At 42.6% G+C, this 8,916-nt stretch overlaps 1 pseudogene; it reads right to left on the bottom strand.

Moving 5' to 3' along the window:
- Window positions 1-512: 512 nt before the first annotated feature.
- Window positions 513-1,230, bottom strand: LOC117195850 (growth arrest and DNA damage-inducible proteins-interacting protein 1-like; annotated as a pseudogene).
- Between the last annotated feature and the right edge of the window lie 7,686 nt (window positions 1,231-8,916).

The raw sequence follows: 8,916 nt of genomic DNA, 5'->3' as shown, positions 1-8,916 counted from the left end.
GCATAACACTGCACTGAAGGCACAATTAAGTAGGTCACTGCTTTTCCTCATGCATTTAGCCAGACGTACAAAAATATTTACCCACAGAATCATTTGTATTTGTCTAATATATAAAGCCAGTGATTTTTGTCTGGCAGTCTCAGTCTCAGGCTGCAGTAAGTTAGATCTTCTAAACAATTATTCAGTGCAGTCAAAATAAGATGAATCAGGCTGAATATCACACAAATTCAAACACAGCTCTTAACACACTCCAGTCAAAGAACAGCAAACATAAAGGCAGATGTGATCTTACCTATTAGAATATCCCAGGAAAAAGTACTCCCAGCCTATTTGACACACATGCTGATACTGAATGGGGGTAGAACAAGAAGGCACTCACTTATGAGAGTTACGGGAAAGGAGGCAGAGATGCCGAGGTTGTGGCAATTAGAGCCCTTTTTTTTTTTTTGGGCGGCGTGGGGGGAGGGGTTTGGGGCTATCAGGCAGCAGGTTTTTTTGGGTGAGAACTCAGCTCAGGAGCTGGGTGTTGCAGAGCCTGCTGGGTCCTGGGCTGCCGAAGCGGCGACTGCGACAGCTCGTGCCTATGTTTCTCCTCCTTGAGGCGCTTGCGATGCTACTTGTCCCGGTCCTGCGGCAGCTTCCGGAGGCGGGCATTGCTCGGGTCCACGTGACTTCTCCTTCCGCTCTTGCTGCCGCCGCTGCCGATTCTCACCGCTCTGGGGCACTTTGGCCATGCGCTCTTCCATGAACTGCTTCCCGGTTGACGCTTCTGCTCCTCGCCCAGCTGCCGCACCCGCAGTGCCTCCCGCTTGGCCCCCAGGCTCAGGTACCATTCGCAGCCCTCAGCCTGCGGCTTCTGCGGTTGTTCCCGCGGTGGCCGTAAAGACGCCGCCCTGGAGGCGGGCGCCAGGAGCCGCGTAGCGCGGCCCCAGCTGCCAGCGAAGGGTCAGCGGGTCATCCAGGTCGGGCCGCCAGGCTCCTGGAGTCCAGGCCCAGGGTGGTCACCAGGCCCGGCAGGCTGTGCGCCTCCGCACGGGCACCGCCATCTTGCCCATTACAATCCACTTTTGAGCTGGGTGTTGAAAATTGTGGACACCTGGCTGTAGCTAAGAGCTGAGGATGAGCAGCTGACCTTCTGCAGAGCTGTTGTACACAGACTGAGGGGCCAGAGTGTGGCGAGTCCACGGATCCTAACAAGGCGTGGACATCTGGGTAAATGATACAGTTCATGGGCTGGGGAGCAGACCTCTAAGACCAAATGGAAGACTAGATCCCAGCCAGCCAGCGGGCGTGTGGAAGAAATGCCTTTCCCAGCACCGTCAGACTGGTCAATCCATCCCTCCTCTGCAGGAACTCACTCTCCAAGTTTACACCTGAGAAGAGGTAAGTGGGGTACAAATGGGGTGTACCATAGTGTGACCCCCTGGGCGATAACCCCTGACCTTCTGACCATGGTCTGGTAAGACTCTAAGTGTCATGATGAATTTATTCTTATATGACCCTCGTACTTCACTGTAGCATTTCTATTTTCAAGGCTCATTTCCTGAAATTTCATTTTGAGTCATTTCACATTCTTGAATATGATCCATACAGTAAACCTCCTGAAAAGTCATTGTACCTCTGTGGTCTAAGATGGTGCAGGATTCTCTCCATCTAGGCCTTATCAGGGCAAAGGAAACAAAATAAAAGCAATGTTAGTTGCTCTCATTCTGTAGCATAAATGAATTCTGGACCCAGACTAGTCCATGGTTTTTCTATGCCTGACAGGCCTAGAAAGAGAAACATTCATCTCAAGGATTTCATCCTCCTTCCTACGTTGACTGCACACTGCCTGTCTCACTAACCCAATGGACATACTTCTTAGGCTCCAACATCAGATTTTTGCCAAAAATTCCCAAGGAAACTGTAAGCTAGCCCTATACAGGATCTAGATCTCCTTGACCTCATCCAGTTTCTTTCTTTTTTTTTTACATCTTTATTGGAGTATAATTGCTTTAAAATGATGTGTTAGTTTCTGCTTTATAACAAAGTGAATCAGCTATACATATACATATATCCTTATATCTCCTCCCTCTTATGTCCCCCTCCCACCCTCCCTATCCCACCCCTCTAGGTGGTCACAAAGCACCGAGCTAATCTCCCTGAGCTATGTGGCTGCTTCCCTCTAGCTATCTATTTTACATTTGGTAGTGTATATATGTCCATGCCACTCTCTCACTTCGTCCCAGCTTACCCTTCCCCCTCTCCGTGTCCTCAAGTCCATTCTCTGTGTCTGCGTCTTTATTCCTGTCCTGCCCCTAGGTTCTTCAGAAACTTTTTTTTTTTTTTAGATTCCATATACATGTGTTAGCATACGGTATTTGTTTTTCTCTTTCTGACTTACTTCACTCTTTATGACAGGTTCTAGGTCCATCCATCTCAATATAAATAACTCAATTTCATTTCTTTTTATGGCTGAGTAATATTCCATTGTATATATGTGGCGCATCTTCTTTTTTTTTTTTTTTGTGGTACGTGGGCCTCTCACTGTTGTGTCCTCTCCCATTGCGGAGCACAGGCTCCGGGCGCACAGGCTTAGCGGCCATGGCTCACGGGCCCAGCCGCTCCGCGGCATGTGGGATCCTCCCAGACCAGGGCACAAACCCGTGTCCCCTGCATCGGCAGGCGGACTCTCAACCACTGCGCCACCAGGGAAGCCCCCGGCACATCTTCTTTATCCATTCATCTGTCAATGGACACAGGTTGCTTCCATGTCCTGGCTATTGTAAATAGTGCTGCAGTGAACATTGTGGTGCATGTCTCTTTTTGAATTATGGTTTTCTCAGGGTATATGCTAAGTAGTGGGATTGCTGAGTCGTATGGTAGTTCTATTTTTAGATTTTTAAGGAACCTCCATACTGTTCTCCATAGTGCCTGTATCAATTTATATTCCCACCGACAGTGCAAGAGGGTTCTTTTTTCTCCACACCCTCTCCAGCATTTATTGTTTGTAGATTTTTTGATGATGGCCATTCTGACCAGTGTGAGATGATACCTCATTGTAGTTTTGATTTGCATTTCTCTAATGATTAGTGATGTTGAGCATTCTTTCATGTGTTTGTTGACAATCTGTATATCTTCTTTGGAGAAACGTCTATTTAGGTCTTCTGCCCATTTTTGGATTGGGTTGTTTGTTTTTTTGATATTGAGCTGCATGAGCTGCTTGTAAATTTTGGAGATTAATCCTTTGTCAGTTGCTTCATTTGCAACTATTTTCTCCCATTCTGAGGGTTGTCTTTTAGTCTTGTTTAAGTTTTCCTTTGCTGTGCAAAAGCTTTTAAGTTCCATTAGGTTCCATTTGTTTATTTTTGTTTTTATTTCCATTTCTCTAGGAGGTGTGTCAAAAAGGATCTTGCTGTGATATATGTTTTACAGTGTTCTGCCTGTGTTTTCCTCTAAGAGTTTTATAGTGTCTGGCCTTATGTTTTGGTCTTTAATCCGTTTGGAGTTTATTTTTGTGTATGGTGTTTGGGAGCATTCTAATTTCGTTTTTTTACATGTAGCTGTCTAGTTTTCAAAGCACCACTTATTGAAGATGCTGTCTTTTCTCCATTGTATATTCTTGCCTCCTTTATCAAAAATAAAGGTGACCTTATGTGTATGGGTTTATCTCTGGGCTATTTATCCTGTGCTATTGATCTATATTTCTGTTTTTGTGCCAGTACCGTACTGTAGCTTTGTAGTATAGTCTGAAGTCAGGAAGCCGAATTCCTCCAGCTCCGCTTTTCTTTCTTAAGATTGCTTTGGCTATTCTAGTTCTGTGAAAAATGCCATTGGTAGTTTGATAGAGATTGCATTGAATCTGTAGATTGCTTTGAGTAGTATAGTCATTTTCACAATGTTGATACTTCCAATCCAAGAACATGGTATATCTCTTCATCTATTTGTATCATCTTTAATTTCTTTCATCAGTGTCTTATAATTTTCTGCATACAGATCTTTTGCCTCCTTAGGTAGGTTTATTCCTAGGTAGTTTATTCTTTTTGTTGCAGTGGTGAATGAGAGTGTTTCCTTAATTTCTCTTTCAGATTTTTCATCATTAGTGTATAGGAATGCAAGAGATTTCTGTGCATTAATTTTGTATCCTGCTACTTTACCAAATTCATTGGTTAGCTCTAGTAGTTTTCTGGTAGCATCTTTAGGATTCTGTATGTATAATATCATGTCATCTGCAAACAGTGACAGCTTTACTTTTTCTTTTCTGATTTGAATTCCTTTTATTTCTTTTTCTTCTCTGTTTGCTGTGGCTAAAACTTCAAAAACTATGTTGAATAATAGTGGTGAAAGTGGACAGCCATGTCTTGTTCCTGATTTTAGAGGAAATGGTTTCAGGTTTTCACCATTGAGAATGATGTTGGCTGTGGGTTTGTCATATATGGCCTTTATTATGTTGAGGTAAGTTCCCTGTGTGCCTACGTTCTGCACGGTTTTTATCATAAATGGGTGTTGAATTTTGTAGAAAGATTTTCTGCATCTACTGAGATGATCATATGGATTTTCTTCTTCAATTTGTTAATATGGTGTATCACATTGTTTGATTTGCGTATATTGAAGAATCCTTGCATTCCTGGGATAAACCCCACTTGATCATGGTGTATGATCCTTTTAATGTGCTGTTGGATTCTATTTGCTAGTACTTTGTTGAGGAGTTTTGCATCTATGTTTATCAGTGATATTGGTCTGTAGTTTTCTTTTTTTGTGACATCTTTGTCTGGTTTTAGTATCAGAGTGATGGTGTCCTCGTAGAATGAGTTTGGGAGTGTTCCTCCCTCTGCTATATTTTGGAAGAGTTTTAGAAGGATAGGTGTTAGCTCTTCTCTAAATGTTTGATAGAATTCACCTGTGAAGCCGTCTGGTCCTGGGCTTTTGTTTGTTTGTAGATTTTTAATCACAGTTTCAATTTCAGTGCTTGTGATTGTTCTGTTTATATTTTCTGTTTTCTCTTGGTTCAGTCTTAGAAGGTTGTGCTTTTCTATGAATTTGTCCATTTTTTCCAGGTTGTCCATTTTATTGGCATAGAGTTGCTTGTAGTAATCGCTCATGATCCTTTGTATTTCTGCAGTGTCAGTTGTTACTTCTTTTTCATTTCTAATTCTATTGTTTTGAGGCTTCTCCCTTTTTTTCTTTATGAGTCTGCCTAATGGTTTATCAATTTTGTTTATCTTCTCAAAGAACTAGCTTTTAGTTGTATTGATCTTTGCTATTGTTTCCTTCATTTCTTTTTCATTTATTTCTGATCTGATCTTTATGATTTCTTTCCTTCTGCTAATTTGGGGTTTTTTTGTTCTTCTCTAATTGCTTTATGTGTAAGGTTAGTTGTTTATTTGAGATGTTTCTTGTTTCTTGAGGTAGGATTGTATTGCTATAAACATCCCTCTTAAAACTGCTTTTGCTGCATCCCATAGGTTTTGGGTCGTCGTGTTTTCATTGTCATTTGTGTCTAGGTATTTTTTGGTTTCCTCAGTGATCTCTTGGTTATTTAGTAGTGTATTGTTTAGCCTCCATGTGTTTGTATATTTTACAGATTTTTTTCCTGTAATTGATATCTACTCTCATAGCATAGTGGTTGGAAAAGATACTTGGCATGATTTCAATTTTCTTAAATTTATCAAGGCTTAATTCGTGACCCAAGATATGATCTATCCTGGAGAATGTTCCAGGAGCACTTGAGAAGAAAGTGTATTCTGTTGTTTTTGGATGGAATGTCCTATAAATATCAATTAAGTCCCTCTTGTTTAATGTATATTTAAAGCTTGCTTTCCGTATTTATTTTCATTTTGGATGATCTGTCCATTGGTGAAAGTGGGATGGTAAAGTCCCCTACTATGATTGTGTTACTGTCGATTTCCCCTTTTATGGCTGTTAGCATTTGCCTTATGTGGTTAGGTGCTCCTATGTTAGATGCATAAATATTTACACTTGTTATATCTTCTTGTTGGATTGATGCCTTGATCATTATGTAGTGTCCCTCTTTGTCTCTTGTAATAGTCTTTATTTTAAAGTCTATTTAAAATAGACTTTATTTTAAAGTCTATTTTGTCCAGCTTTCTTTTGATTTCCATTTGCATGGAATGTCTTTTTCCATCTCCTCACTTTCACTCTGTGTGTGTCCCTAGGTCTGAAGTGGGTCTCTTATAGACAGCATATATGTGGGTCTTGTTTTTGTATCCATTCAGCTTTTCAGTGTCTTTTGGTTGGAGCATTTACTCCATTTACATTTAAGGTAGCTATTGATATGTGTGTCCCTTTTACCATTTTCTTAATTGTTTTGGGTTTGTTTTTGTAGGTCTCTTCCTTCTCTTGTGTTTCCTGCCTAGAAAAGTGCCTTAAGGATTTGTTGTAAAGCTGGTTTGGTGGTGCTGAATTCTCTTAGCTTTTGCTTGCCTATAAAGGTTTTAATTTCTCCATCAAATCTTAATGAGATACTTGCTTGATAGAGTACTGTTGGTTGTAGGTTTTTCCCTTTCATCACTTTAAATATGTCCTGCTACTCCCTTCTGGCTTGCAGAGTTTCTGCTGAAAGATCAGCTGTTAACCTTATGGGGATTCCCTTGTGTGTTATTTGTTGTTTTTCCCTTGCTGCTTTTAATATTTTTTCTTTGCTTTTAATTTTTGATAGTTTGATTAATATGTGTCTTGGCATGTTTCTCCTTGGATTTATCCTGTATGGGACTCTTTGCACTTCTTGGACTTGATTGACTATTTCCTTTCCTATATTAGGGAAGTTTTCAGCTATAATCTCTTCAAATATTTTCTCAGTCCCTTTCTTTTTCCCTTCTTCTTCTGAAGCCCCTATAATTCGAATGTTGGTGCATTTAATGTTGTCCCAGGGGTCTCTGAGACTGTCCTCATTTCTTTTCATTCTTTTTTCATTATTCTGCTCTGCGGTAGTTATTTCCAGTATTTTATCTTCCAGGTCACTTATCCGTTCTTCTGCCTCAGTTATTCTGCTATTGATTCCTTGTTAGAGAATTTTTAATATTTATTGTGTTGTTCATCGTTGTTTGTTTGCTCTTTAGTTCTTCTAGGTCCTTGTTAAACATTTCTTGTATTTTCTCCATTCTATTTCCAAGATTTTGGATCACCTCTGAATTCTTATTCAGGTAAACTGCCTATTTCCTCTTCATTTTTTTCTTCTGGTGGGTTTTTACCTTTCTCTTTCATCTGTTGTGTGTTTCTCTGTCTTCTCATTTTGCTTAACTTCCTCTGTTTGGGGTCTCCTTTTCACAGGCTGCGGGTTTGTAGTTACCGTTGTTTTTGGTGTCTGCCCCAAGTGGCTAATGTTCGTTTAGTGGGTTGTGTAGGCATCCTGGAGGAGGGAACTAGTGCCTATGTTCTAGTGGATGAGGTTGGATCTTGTCTTTCTAGTGGGCAGCACCATGTCCAGTGGTTTATTTTGGGCTGTCTGTGACCTTATTATGATTTTAGGCAGCCTCTCTGCTTTAGAGAGGCGTTGTGTTCCTGTCTTGCTAGTTGTTTGGCATAGGGTGTCCAGCACTGTAGCTTGCTCGTCTTTGAGTGGAGCTTGGTCTTAGCGTTGAGATGGAGATCTCTGGGAGAGCTTTCACTGTTTGATATTACATGGAGCTTCGAGGTCTCTGGTGGACCAATGTCCTGAACTTGGCTCTCCCACCTCAGAGGCACAGGCCTGAAACCTGGCTGGAGCACCAAGGCCCTGCCAGCCACACAGCTCTGAAGAAAAGGGAGAAGGAAGGAAAGAAAGAGAGAGAGAGAGAGAGAGAGAAAGAAAGAGGAAAAAAATTATTAAAAAATAAAATAATTATTAAAAATAAAAAAAATTATAAAGTAATTAAAAAAAAAGAAAGAATGAAAGAAGAGAACAACCAAACCAAAAAAGAAACATCCACCAGTGATAACAAGCACAAAAAACTATACTAAAAAAAAAAAGGGCAGACAGAACCCTAGGACAAATGGTCAAAGCAAAGCTATACAGACAAAATCACACAAACTCCACCGCCTCAATTTTGGGATGATTCGGTGTCTATTCAGGTATTCCACAGATGCAGAGTACATCAAGTTGATTGTGGACAAATAATCCGCTGCTCCTCAGGCTACTGGGATAAATTTCCCTTTCTCTTCTTTGTTCGCACAGCTCCTGGGGTTCAGCTTTTGGATTTGGCCCCGTCTTGCGTGTAGGTCGCCTGAAGGCGTCTGTTCTTCGCTCAGACAGGATGGGGTTAAAGGAGCAGCTGATTAGGGGGCTCTGGCTCACTTAGGCCGGGGGGAGAGAGGGGTGCGGAATGCGGGAGAGCCTGCGGCGGCAGAGGCCGGCGTGACATTGCACTAGCTTGAGGCGCGCCGTGCGTTCTCCCGGGGAAGTTGTCCCTGGATCACGGGACCCTGGCAGTGGCGGGTTGCACGGGCTTCCCGGAAGGGGGGTGTGGATAGTGACCTGTACTTGCACACAGGCTTCTTGGTGGCTGCAATAGCAGCCTTAGCATTTCATGCCTGTCTCTGGTGTCCTCTGGCTATCAAGCCGAGGCTCGCGCCTGTCTCTGGAGCTTGTTTAGGCGGTGCTCTGAATCCCCTCTCCTCATGCACCCGGAAACAACTATCTCTTGCCTCTTAGGCAGTTCCAGACTTTTCCCCGGACTCCCTCCCAGCTAGCTGTGATGCACTATCCCCCTTCAGGCTGTGTTCACGCCACCAACCCCAGTTCTCTCCCTGCGATCCAACCGAAGCCCGAGCCTCAGCTCTCAGCCCCCGCCCGCCCTAGCAGGTGAGCAGACAAGCCTCTCGGGCTGGTGAGTGCTGGTCGGCACCAATCCTCTGTGAGGGAATCTCTCCACTTTGCTCTCTGCACCTCTGTTGCTGCGCTCTCCTCCGTGTCTCTAAAGCTTCCCCTCAGCCACCCCC

The sequence above is a fragment of the Orcinus orca genome, chromosome 10 (assembly GCF_937001465.1).
Source record: "Orcinus orca chromosome 10, mOrcOrc1.1, whole genome shotgun sequence".
Classification (NCBI taxonomy): domain Eukaryota; kingdom Metazoa; phylum Chordata; class Mammalia; order Artiodactyla; family Delphinidae; genus Orcinus; species Orcinus orca.
Note: the sequence above shows the minus strand (reverse complement) of the source record. Positions and strands in the feature narration are given on the sequence as shown.